Source organism: Anarhichas minor, unplaced genomic scaffold, assembly GCF_050575085.1.
Source record: "Anarhichas minor isolate MPS153535 unplaced genomic scaffold, ASM5057508v1 ptg000018l, whole genome shotgun sequence".
Classification (NCBI taxonomy): domain Eukaryota; kingdom Metazoa; phylum Chordata; class Actinopteri; order Perciformes; family Anarhichadidae; genus Anarhichas; species Anarhichas minor.
The window spans coordinates 3,309,936-3,323,716 of record NW_027466464.1 but is presented as its reverse complement, the minus strand read 5'-3'; the positions used below and the strand labels follow the sequence as shown (position 1 = coordinate 3,323,716).

Sequence of the window (13,781 nt, the reverse complement as noted above, 5' to 3'; positions counted from 1 at the left end):
AGAGCATAAAAGGCTGAGAATGTACCGTAAACCAGTAAAGGTGGGTAAGCAGGTTGTAATGAAAACATCACGAAACAGTGAAATCAACTGACCTGAGCCAGTTTTCTGAAACTATGTTGACTTTCACAAAATCCACTTTTGGCCTCTTCCAAGCCTGAAACATATTTTAAGAGCATAAAAGGCTGAGAATGTACCGTAAACCAGTAAAGGTGGGTAAGCAGGTTGTAATGAAAACATCATGAAACAGTGAAATCAACTGACCTGAGCCAGTTTTCTGAAACTATGTTGACTTTCACAAAATCCACTTTTGGCCTCTTCCAAGCCTGAAACGTATTCTACGAGCATAAAAGGCTGAGAATGTACCGTAAACCAGTAAAGGTGGGTAAGCAGGTTGTAATGAAAACATCATGAAAGCCAGTTTTTGGAAACTGTTTACTTTCACATAATCCACTTTTGGCCTCTTCCAAGCCTGAAACGTATTTTAAGAGCATAAAAGGCTGAGAATGTACCGTAAACCAGTAAAGGTGGGTAAGCAGGTTGTAATGAAAACATCATGAAAGAGTGAAATCAACTGTCCTGAGCCAGTTTTTTGAAGAAAATCTTTGAAAATATCTTCACTTTCACAAAATCCACTTTTGGCCTCTTCCAAGCCTGAAACGTATTTTCGGAGCAGAAAAGGCTGAGAATGTACCGTAAACCAGTAAAGGTGGGTAATCATCAGGTTCTAATGAAAACATCATGAAACTGAACTGCCCTGAGCCAGTTTTTTGAAGAAAACCTTTGAAAGTATTTTGACTTTCACAAAATCCACTTTTGTTGTAGAAAATCTTTGAAACTATATTGACTGTCACAAAATCCACTTTTTTTTTCTTCTTCCAAGCCTGAAACGTATTTTAAGAGCAGAAAAGGCTGAGAATGTACCGTAAACCAGTATAGGTGGGTAAGCAGGTTATAATGAAGACATCATGAAACAGTGAAATCAACTGACCTGAGCCAGTTTTCTGAAACTATGTTGACTTTCACAAAATCCACTTTTCCTCTTCCAAGTCTGAAACGTATTTTAAGAGCATAAAAGGCAAAAAATGTATCGTAAACCAATAAAGGTGTGTAAGAATCAGTTTCTATCGAAAACATCATGAAACAGTGAAATCAACTGCCCTAAGCCAGTTTTTTGGAACTATGTTTACTTTCACAAAATCCACTTTTTTGAAGAAAATCTTTGAAACTGTGTTGACTTTCAGAAAATCCACTTTTGGCCTCTTCCAAGCCTGAAACGTATTTTAAGAGCATAAAAGGCTGAGAATGTACCGTAAACCAGTAAAGGTGGGTAAGCAGGTTGTCATGACAACATCATGAAAAAGTGAAATCAACTGCCCTGAGCCAGTTTTTTGAAGCTATGTTGACTTTCACAAAATCCACTTTTGGCCTCTTCCAAGCCTGAAACGTATTTTAAGAACATAATAGGGTACATTAAACCAGTAAAGGTGGGTACGCATCAGGTTCTAATGAAAACATCATGAAACAATGAAATCAACTGCCCTGAGCCAGTTTTTTGAAGAAAATCCTTGAAACTATGTTGACTTTCACAAAATCCACTTTTGGCCTCTTCCAAGCCTGAAACATATTTTAAGAGCATAAAAGGCTGAGAATGTACCGTAAACCAGTAAAGGTGGGTAAGCAGGTTGTAATGAAAACATCATGAAACAGTGAAATCAACTGACCTGAGCCAGTTTTCTGAAACTATGTTGACTTTCACAAAATCCACTTTTGGCCTCTTCCAAGCCTGAAACATATTTTAAGAGCATAAAAGGCTGAGAATGTACCGTAAACCAGTAAAGATGGGTAAGCAGGTTGTAATGAAAACATCATGAAACAGTGAAATCAACTGACCTGAGCCAGTTTTCTGAAACTATGTTGACTTTCACAAAATCCACTTTTGGCCTCTTCCAAGCCTGAAACGTATTCTACGAGCATAAAAGGCTGAGAATGTACCGTAAACCAGTAAAGGTGGGTAAGCAGGTTGTAATGAAAACATCATGAAAGCCAGTTTTTGGAAACTGTTTACTTTCACATAATCCACTTTTGGCCTCTTCCAAGCCTGAAACGTATTTTAAGAGCATAAAAGGCTGAGAATGTACCGTAAACCAGTAAAGGTGGGTAAGCAGGTTGTAATGAAAACATCATGAAAGTGTGAAATCAACTGCCCTGAGCCAGTTTTCTGAAACTATGTTGACTTTCACAAAATCTACTTTTGGCCTCTTCCAAGCCTGAAACGTATTTTAAGAGCATAAAAGGCTGAGAATGTACCGTAAACCAGTAAAGGTGGGTAAGCAGGTTGTAATGAAAACATCATGAAAAAGTGAAATCAACTGCCCTGAGCCAGTTTTTTGAAGCTATGTTGACTTTCACAAAATCCACTTTTGGCCTCTTCCAAGCCTGAAACGTATTTTAAGAACATAATAGGCTACATTAAACCAGTAAAGGTGGGTACGCATCAGGTTCTAATGAAAACATCATGAAACAATGAAATCAACTGCCCTGAGCCAGTTTTTTGAAGAAAATCCTTGAAACTATGTTGACTTTCACAAAATCCACTTTTGGCCTCTTCCAAGCCTGAAACATATTTTAAGAGCATAAAAGGCTGAGAATGTACCGTAAACCAGTAAAGGTGGGTAAGCAGGTTGTAATGAAAACATCATGAAAGCCAGTTTTTGGAAACTGTTTACTTTCACATAATCCACTTTTGGCCTCTTCCAAGCCTGAAACGTATTTTAAGAGCATAAAAGGCTGAGAATGTACCGTAAACCAGTAAAGGTGGGTAAGCAGGTTGTAATGAAAACATCATGAAAGAGTGAAATCAACTGTCCTGAGCCAGTTTTTTGAAGAAAATCTTTGAAAATATCTTCACTTTCACAAAATCCACTTTTGGCCTCTTCCAAGCCTGAAACGTATTTTCGGAGCAGAAAAGGCTGAGAATGTACCGTAAACCAGTAAAGGTGGGTAATCATCAGGTTCTAATGAAAACATCATGAAACTGAACTGCCCTGAGCCAATTTTTTGAAGAAAACCTTTGAAAGTATTTTGACTTTCACAAAATCCACTTTTGTTGTAGAAAATCTTTGAAACTATATTGACTGTAACAAAATCCACTTTTTTTTTCTTCTTCCAAGCCTGAAACGTATTTTAAGAGCAGAAAAGGCTGAGAATGTACCGTAAACCAGTAAAGGTGGGTAAGCAGGTTATAATGAAGACATCATGAAACAGTGAAATCAACTGACCTGAGCCAGTTTTCTGAAACTATGTTGACTTTCACAAAATCCACTTTTCCTCTTCCAAGTCTGAAACGTATTTTAAGAGCATAAAAGGCAAAAAATGTATCGTAAACCAATAAAGGTGTGTAAGAATCAGTTTCTATCGAAAACATCATGAAACAGTGAAATCAACTGCCCTAAGCCAGTTTTTTGGAACTATGTTTACTTTCACAAAATCCACTTTTTTGAAGAAAATCTTTGAAACTGTGTTGACTTTCAGAAAATCCACTTTTGGCCTCTTCCAAGCCTGAAACGTATTTTAAGAGCATAAAAGGCTGAGAATGTACCGTAAACCAGTAAAGGTGGGTAAGCAGGTTGTAATGAAAACATCATGAAACAGTGAAATCAACTGCCCTGAGCCAGTTTTCTGAAACTATGTTGACTTTCACAAAATCTACTTTTGGCCTCTTCCAAGCCTGAAACGTATTTTAAGAGCATAAAAGGCTGAGAATGTACCGTAAACCAGTAAAGGTGGGTAAGCAGGTTGTAATGAAAACATCATGAAAAAGTGAAATCAACTGACCTGAGCCAGTTTTCTCAAACTATGTTGACTTTACTTTCACAAAATCAACTTTTGGCCTCCTCTCTGCCTGAAACGTCTTTTAAGAGCATAAAAAGTGAAAATGCATCTCTAGGCAGGAAAGTGCTGAAAGCTGCAGGTATTCATGAGAATGACATCAAACTGTGAAATCAACTGTCCTGATGCACGTTTTTGAAGAAAATCTTTGAAACTGTTTACTTTCACAAAATCAACTTTTGGCCTCCTCTCTGCCTGAAACGTCTTTTAAACGTTTCAGGCCTGGAAGAGGCCAAAAGTGGATTTTGTGAAAGTCAACATAGTTTCAGAAAACTGGCTCAGGTCAGTTGATGTCACTGTTTCATGATGTTTTCATTACAACCTGCTTACCCACCTTTACTGATTTACGGTACATTCTCAGCCTTTTCTGCTCTTAAAATACGTTTCAGGCTTGGAAGAGGCCAAAAGTGGATTTTGTGAAAGTCAACATAGTTTCAGAAAACTGGCTCAGGTCAGTTGATGTCACTGTTTCATGATGTTTTCATTACAACCTGCTTACCCACCTTTACTAATTTACGGTACATTCTCAGCCTTTTATGCTCTTAAAATACATTTCAGACTTGGAAGAGGCCAAAAGTGGATTTTGTGAAAGTAAACAGTTTCCAAAAACTGGCTCAGGGCAGTTGATGTCACTGTTTCATGATGTTTTCATTACAACCTGCTTACCCACCTTTACTGGTTTACGGTACATTCTCAGCCTTTTCTGCTCTTAGAATACGTTTCAGACTTGGAAGAGGCCAAAAGTGGATTTTGTGAAAGTCAACATAGTTTCAAAAAACTGGCTCAGGTCAGTTAATTTCACTGTTTCATGATGTTTTGATTACAACCTGCTTACCCACCTTTACTGGTTGGCGTTGTCGGCAGGATTCGCTGACCGTCCATCAGGCTCCAGGGGGACCGTCCGGAGAAAAGGCCTTTTCCAGGTTCAATAACTGACGTTTCCTGTCTCAATACCTCCGTAGACAAGAGAAGAGAGAGCCGGCGGAAACCGAGGAGTTTCTGATTGGCGGCACGCGAATTCAACGACAAAGAATTAATTTCTACAATATCGGGTAAGGAAGTTAAAATTCCAATTGTAAAAGTAATTGTAAAAGTAATTGTAAAATTATACTAAGATCGTATAATTTAACAGACACAGATGAATGATCAAGTAGTCATTATTATTTGGGTAACACAATTGTTTTTGACGTTTGGTTTTGTTTTACGAATGGTTCATGTAAACTCCCTTTTTCGTTTTATGACGTATCACTATTACACGCTTTTACGTAGGAGACAGGATTGTGTTATACGGTGATGATTTAACTCAGAATAAAAACATTTTGAGATCGTAGCACAGATCGCTTGACTACAATTGTTATAGGTTTGATGTAAGACCGTTGTTAAATTATCCAATACGTGAATTCTACTAACGAAACTGATAGGATAAGAATCGTGATAAACTAACTTAACGTGAACTTCAAATAAGGTTTTTGCAATAGTTTTTTCCTTCGGTAAAGAAACTTACGCTTTATAGTGACGACTATATTGTTTTTAAGATAACGTTATCGTGTCCACGCCTGAAAGATGGGTGGTAAGCAGTGTAAAAGCAGGGAACCCTCGGGTCCGATAGTGGATATGATGCGACAGAAACACGGAGACGGGTGTTTAGAATGCCTCACGTACTGGTCAAGGGAGTTTGGGTTTCCTGAAAACGGCTCATTGAGCGCCGCTAAGCTCAAAATGTTACGAGGGGATTTAGAAGATAAATTGAAACTAGGGATAGAAAGCAACTTATGAAATCTTTGACGTGTTTAAAAGAAGAAAAACTGATTCCAGACACACATAATCCATTATTGTCTCCCTCTGCTATGTATCCGAGTCTCACAGGAGCGAGCGGCCCTCTCCTGGACACGTGTTGCCGACCTTCCCCACAGGATGGCGTACCACAAGCACCACCACCACCACAAGCACCACCTCCACCACCTCCTCCACCATACGCTGAAGCACCACTGGTGGGCAGACCAGCAACCCGGCTCCACACTCAACAGCAAGAACAGGCTCGCCTGGCAAACGAGAAGCTCCGACAGAGTCCAGCCTCACCTCACCACAACCCGGTTGTCTCTCCTCCGACAGCTGCAACATCGACACCTGCCACCTCACCATGGTCCTACACAGACCCGCATAGCTGGCGGGGTGCAGCCGGCGCTGTCGTCAACTGGCTCAACCCCGACACACCCACACCAGCCTTCAACCTCGACACATCCGAAGCTTTCCAGGGGCCCATGATTCAGGTTCCGGGACCCGCTGATGGTGCTCCGGGTCTCGTGTTCAGAGCCTGGACTCAAGCTGACATTATGCAGGCCTCACTACATCTGCCAAGCATCCAGAATGGCGCAGCTTTCGCGAAAGACTTCCTGATATTCTGTAAAGAATTTATGCCGACCGGCCCAGAAGTGCATCGATTGCTGGTAAAACATGTTGACCCAACTGACTTTAGCAAAATCAGGGCCACAGTTACAGGGGCTGGCCATGACACCCGCCAGATCAAGCTTGTCTGGACAGCAATGGAAAACGGTCCATATGTCACTTTCATCACAGCCGTCTGCGAGGCTATAGAAACAGCTTTCCCCTCGAAAGTTAACATGGCATTGATTAATAGCACCAAGCAAGGTAGGACTGAAGATGTGACATCATATCACCAACGACTCATGTCTGCATTCCAAACACACAGCGGTATTGAAGAACCGGCTGACAAAACAGCAATGTCAGTGTGGGAAACACATCTCAAGAATGCTTTCGTGAACGGGCTGCTGCCAGACATCAAAACAGCCACCGAACACTCCGTGATTGGCCTGGAGGACGCAAGACTTGATGAAGTGGTAAAACACGCACGACACAACTGCAAAATGCACAATGACACTCAAGCTAGACAGGAAAAGCTCTCCAAACAGACTGGAGAAAGAGCTCAGCTTGCGATGCTTCAAGCTGTCAAACAGATGACGCTAGGAGTTGAGGGAGGCCAAAGACAACCCACCCAACCACGTAACAACTTTGGGCGGGGTCAGCAAAGGGGGCGTGGAAGAGGACAACACCGCGGAGAGGGAAGAGGGCGTTTCCAAGATGGCCGCCAAAGAGGAGTTTCACGTGTGACACAGGACAATGAATGCTTCTACTGTGGAGAAACAGGACATTGGATCAGAGATTGCCCACATCGTAATGCACACAACGGATCACGACAGCCACGTGGCCGACAGCAGGGAGGAGACGGAGGGGGTGACTTTCATCAACAATTTGGCACTTCTGACTGACGCGATGTGGGGAGGCGAGGTAATGCACGTGGGCAGGAGACGGCTGACTCCCTCTCAACTCCGGAACAGAGAAGTACACACACACACACACACACACACACTGACTCAGTACGCACACACAACACGCACATTTGCTGCAACGCACACACGCTTCCTCGCACGCACACTGCAGAACAACAATCCATACTCCTCAGTGTCATTTCACACTTAGAGCAACAACAAGTGAATGCATCTACACCACAACCACACACTTATTCAATGTTTTCATCAGAGTCATACAAAAATATGCCAACTACAAAGGTTATTGTGGAAGGGAAAGAATTAACATTTTTAGTAGATTCTGGGGCTACTCACTCTGTAATTCAACAGAAACATTTTCCTCATCAAAAGATGAGTGGGCGTTTTGTATATTCACAGGGGGCCTCTGGGGTAACTGTAACTGAAAAATTTACTGTACCTATGACGAGTGCACACTCCGACCAGACTGACCACGATCCTGACATTAAAGTGAAACATTCGTTTCTACTTTCGACGCTTTGTCCAATTAACTTAATGGGCAGAGACTTAATGTGTGCTTATGGGATAGGACTGACGTCATCCTCTGATGGCCTTAAAGTGCTTAGGCGTAGAGTCGTACACCAAATGATACAGACTCCCTCTCTGTCACTTTTTGCCTATCAATGGTGGCTTCCTGTTGATGACACACAACGACTTTGTCACACAGTAGACGCACGTGTCTCACCACATGCCGACCGCATGAACTACAAACATCTACACTGCACCTCACACATTTCTAGAGGACAAGATGTTTGCTATGAGGACAAGTTTTTTAAAGGCCTCAATGATGCAATTGCCTGTTCCACACTGTTTTGGTCTACTTATAGATCTGCTGTATCTCTTTCTCTGACTCCATCACAGAAAGAACTGTTTGATGTTCCAGATTCAGCTCCACACATCTCGCTGTCAAAAGGACGCGAGGATGAGTGGCGGGATTTGGGTCCATTCGTTGCACAATGCGAGGCGCTTACCGACTGGGAACAGACGCTGGATCCATTTGTCCTGCGATCACAATCTACAGGCTTCCACAGAACGTTTTGTGTGCTCTTATCACCAGCCTGCAGATCAGTCTATGTGTTTCATGAGCTTAACAAAGAAATTCAAACATTTTTAACTGAACCTGCATCTATTTCTCCCGCCCTTACTCTTGTTCCACAGACACTTTGGGCGGCGAACAAATATGACGTGGGCCTGATCAACAACTGTCAGCCTGTCGTTATCTCTCCGCGCTCTGATTTTCGGCCTCACAAGCACCAGTACCCTCTGCGCCAAGAGGCCATTGACGGTATTACGCCTGTGTTTGATTCACTCCTGAAAGCAGGTGTGATTATTCCCTGTCCAGACTCTCCAGTCAGGACACCGATATTTCCTGTTAAAAAGATCAGAGATGCAGGCAAGCCTGTTGAATGGCGTTTCGTGCAAGACCTGAAAGCAGTAAATGCTGCAGTTCATGCACGTGCACCGAATGTGCCTAATCCTTACACTATTCTAGCTCAGATTCCTCCTGCAGCTAAATGGTTTTCTGTGGTTGACCTGTCAAATACTTTTTTCAGTGTCCCGGTCGACAAGGACAGCCAATTTTGGTTCGCGTTCAACTTCAACGGTAAGCCATACACTTTCACCCGTCTGTGTCAAGGCTACACCGAGTCTCCAACCATCTACAATGATGCACTTAGAGAAAGCTTAGAAAGTCTAACTCTCTCACAAGGCTCTGCACTCCTGCAATATGTAGATGATTGCTTAATCGCAGCTCCTACTCAGGCACAGTGTCAGAAAGACACAATAAAACTGCTACAACATTTAGCACGAGAAGGCCACAAGGCCAGCCTATCTAAATTACAGTTTGTAATGCAAAATGTACATTTCTTAGGTCATGACATTTCAGGGGAAGGGAAAACTCTCTCTCCTAAAAGAATCGCTTCAATCGTGTCGATACCAAAACCTAACACTAAAAAACAGATGATGTCATTTTTGGGCATGTGTTCATACTGTCGGTCGTTCATACCTAATTACTCACAAATGGAGCAGCCATTATCAAGTTTGATTCACGGTAAAAATCTCACAGCACATGACAAAATAATTTGGACAAAAGAAGGCCATTCGGCTTTCACACAAATGAAATGTGCTTTGCAAACACCTCCAACTCTAGGGTTGCCAGATCCGAACAAACCGTTCACTCTGTAGATGAAAGACAGGGCTGCATGACCTCTGTGTTGCTACAATCACATGGTGATAAACTACGACCTGTTGCGTATTTCTCCGCAAAACTCAATCCTGTCGCTTCAGGCTTGCCACAATGTTTGCGTGCAGTGGCCGCGGCTGAAAAGGCACTCGCTGCCTCACGTGACATAGTAGGATACGCTCCATTAACTTTGCTCGTTCCTCATTCGGTGTCTTTGATTCTCCTCGAACAGAAATCGTCTCACCTTTCTGCAGCGCGATATTTGCGTTATCACACATGTCTCTTAGACATGCCAAACATAACGGTCAAACGCTGTACTAATCTTAACCCTGCATCATTACTTCCTATTTCTGGTGACGGAGAGGAGCACAACTGTTTAGCTGAGCTCCAAGCTCAGTGCACTCCTCGCCCTGACTTGATGGACACTCCGCTGCCCAATAGCGACATGGTAATGTATGTGGATGGATCTGCCTCTCGCGATCATACTGGTACTAATCTTGTGGGTTTTGCTGTTGTTTCGGACTCAGAAGTGCTGTGTTCAGGTTCTCTGCCATGTCACCTCTCAGCCCAGGCAGCTGAGCTCATCGCGCTCACCGAAGCATGTAAACTTGCTGAAGGTAAAACTGTTACAGTTCACACTGACTCTCGTTATGCATTCGGCGTCGTCCACGATTTTGGTAGTCTGTGGAAACACAGAAAGTTCCTTAAGTCTGATGGTAAACCTGTTTTGCATCACACTCTCATTGCTGAACTGTTAGAGGCCATTTTGTTGCCAACAGCAATTGCTGTTTGCAAATGTGCTGCTCATACAGGACACACTGATGTCATTTCAACAGGAAATGCATGTGCAGACGCTGCTGCAAAAGCTGCTGCTCGACTTCCTGTCCCCACTTCTTCTGCTCTCATGTCCTCATTTGTCTCAGCTCCCTCTTCTCTTACAGCTATGCAGACGTTGTCCACTCCGGAAGAACGTAGGCTGTGGTCAGCTTCAGGTTGCACATACACTGATGGACTGTGGTCAGGGCCTGATGCTAAACCATGTCTGCCTAAGCATTATTTCAGCCATTATGCTAAGTTGACACATGGGTTAGACCACGTGTCAAAAGGGGGAATGTTGAGCGCATTAAATGAGACATGGTTCACAAAGGGATTCACAGCATATGCACAAAAATTCTGTTCTGCATGTGTAACCTGCTCTACTCACAATGTAGGCAGGCCCGTGGCAGTGTCCAGCCAGGCTGCACATCCGCCTCCGACACGCCCTTTTGAGCACATTATGATGGATTTTGTTGAGCTATCTCCATCTGAAGGTAAGAAACACTGTCTAGTGATGGTAGACATGTGGTCCAAGTGGGTTGAAGTTTTTCCATCGAGTAAACAAACTGCTGCAACGGTAGCAAAGGCTCTGATTTCTGAAATCATTCCCCGTTGGGGCATTCCTACTAAAATATCAAGTGACAATGGTTCTCATTTTGTCAATCAGGCCATTACAGAACTAAGCGCATACTTGGGTATCGACTTAAGAACACACTGTGCTTACCATCCAGCCAGTGGTGGTGCTGTTGAACGAGAAAATGGTACACTTAAGACCAAGTTAGCAAAATGTTGTGCTGACACAGGTCTGCCTTGGACAAAAGCTCTGCCTCTAGTTCTGATGTACATGAGAATGAGAAAACGAACACGAAGCAATCTGAGTCCTTTTGAGATACTGTTTGGTTTTCCTCCTCATGTAGGAACTGAAGCACTTCCCTCAACCGCCTTATGCGAACATGAAATGTTAACATATTGTGCACAATTGTCCTCTGCTTTATCTAACATAAGACAACAGGTGATTGCCGCTCTCCCGAGGCCAGCTGAAGGACCTCTCCACAAGCTGAAACCTGGTGATTTCGTGGTGGTGAAAGACTTCAGAAGGAAGCACTGGAACTCACGACGCTGGCTGGGTCCATTTCAAGTCCTCCTCGTCACTCAGACGGCTGTCAAAGTAGCTGAGAGGGCAACTTGGGTCCACGCGTCCCACTGCGAGAAGGTTCCAGAACCGGGAGACGCACCAACTGAAGCTACAGGTGAGCTCGCACCTACAACAAGTGTCAGCCAACAGGCACCACCGAGGGAGGAAGGACAGACGGAGCCACCAACAGAGGAGATGCAGTGATCACGGACGGAATCACAACGGGCAGTTGACCGACAGACGCTTGCGTGATCTGTGTTAACTGTCCCAACGCTGATGCCACGCAGGAAAGACGGCTGGAATAGCCCTCTCGACGTATTTATGCCAACAAACACAAGAAAAGGAGCACGGTTAGGTCCTCTACAAAAGGACGAAGAACGCATTTTTTTTCATTATAGCTATATTCATATTATTGCTTGTTGTTTTCATTTTATTCTGTATTATGATGATTTTGATGCTCAGGTCTAAAGACAGTTTTTTTTGTTTTTGTTTTTTTAATCTTTTTATTCTTTTGTGTTTATTGAATTGTATTGCTGGCTTAAAACAACCAGAGATCCTTTATCTCACAAAAAGTTTTTCTTCAGATATCTCACATGATGATGTAGTTTAGAATCACATTTTGGGGTAATACTTCTGTTGTTATTGAAATGTCTTATTACATATTTGTACTATATTGTGTGATTACTGTATAATCAAAAGAGTGGAATGTAATGGGAAAATATGTCATAGTCTCATGTGAAGGCTTAAAGAATGTAAGTCCTAAAAGAGCAGACACCAAACTGTAGTTTCAGTAGATGACTTTAATTAGTTTAGTATCCAGGTGTCTTGTTATCTGTTATCATTGTGCACTGTTTCTTTCTTCTTCGTAAGACAGAGACACAGAGAGGCTTGATTAACAGAGATCCTCTGTTTGAAATACTTTTAACTTCCTTTGTGACGCGTTATCTGAAGTTGTAAAGGCGTAAACCTTTGCATGCAGATATGATGTGTGAGGGTAAAGAATGTCTATTCTGTCTCTGCAATGGTCATTTTAACGATGTCACAGTGGCTTCAAAGGAAGCATCTGTTGTGAGTTTAAACTGATTATTGTAAGGCAAACTGTGAACAAAGGGATTTGCAAACAGGAGATAAAGCATCTTCCTGACTGTCTTAAGTGAAGTATACTAAGGCTCGAAGGATGACCTGCCTTTAACTGTGTTCTTTGTGTATTCTTGTTAGCTAAAGCAGATAACAGGAAGCTGTCTGAGTATAAATGTCCATGCATTGTGACTGTTATGCAGAGCACTCATACAGATCACTGCAATGTGTCTGTGAGACTGTTCTCTTTGCTTGCAAGCAAATAAATTGACTTTACAAACCTTGATCGTTCATCAAAACTCTGTTTTACTTTATATTGATAGAAAACCTCAACTTTCTTCTCCCGACTAGTCATAAGAAATATTCCACAACACCCACCTTTACTGATGTACGGTACATTCTCAGCCTTTTATGCTCTTAAAATACGTTTCAGGCTTGGAAGAGGCCAAAAGTGGATTTTGTGAAAGTCAACATAGTTTCAGAAAACTGGCTCAGGGCAGTTGATTTCACTGTTTCATGATGTTTTCATTACAACCTGCTTACCCACCTTTACTGGTTTACGGTACATTCTCAGCCTTTTATGCTCTTAAAATACGTTTCAGGCTTGGAAGAGGCCAAAAGTGGATTTTGTGAAAGTCAACATAGTTTCAGAAAACTGGCTCAGGGCAGTTGATTTCACTGTTTCATGATGTTTTCATTACAACCTGCTTACGGTACATTCTCAGCCTTTTCTGCTCTTAGAATACGTTTCAGACTTGGAAGAGGCCAAAAGTGGATTTTGTGAAAGTAAAGTTTCAAAAAACTGGCTCAGGTCAGTTAATTTCACTGTTTCATGATGTTTTCATTACAACCTGCTTACCCACCTTTACTGGTTTACGGTACATTCTCAGCCTTTTCTGCTCTTAGAATACGTTTCAGACTTGGAAGAGGCCAAAAGTGGATTTTGTGAAAGTCAACATAGTTTCAGAAAACTGGCTCAGGGCAGTTGATTTCACTGTTTCATGATGTTTTCATTACAACCTGCTTACCCACCTTTACTGGTTTACGGTACATTCTCAGCCTTTTCTGCTCTTAGAATACGTTTCAGACTTGGAAGAGGCCAAAAGTGGATTTTGTGAAAGTAAACAGTTTCCAAAAACTGGCTCAGGGCAGTTGATGTCACTGTTTCATGATGTTTTCATTACAACCTGCTTACCCACCTTTACTGGTTTACGGTACATTCTCAGCCTTTTCTGCTCTTAGAATACGTTTCAGACTTGGAAGAGGCCAAAAGTGGATTTTGTGAAAGTCAACATAGTTTCAGAAAACTGGCTCAGGGCAGTTGATTTCACTGTTTCAT

At 42.3% G+C, this 13,781-nt stretch overlaps 1 long non-coding RNA gene across 1 annotated transcript; it reads left to right on the top strand.

Annotated features, from left to right (window-relative positions):
- The first annotated feature begins 9,513 nt into the window (after nt 1–9,513).
- Nucleotides 9,514–12,726, top strand: LOC142953015 (uncharacterized). Its single transcript, XR_012954761.1, has 2 exons — nt 9,514–9,862; nt 11,236–12,726. It is a non-coding gene; the product is annotated as an uncharacterized LOC142953015 (long non-coding RNA).
- The last annotated feature ends 1,055 nt before the right edge of the window (nt 12,727–13,781 follow it).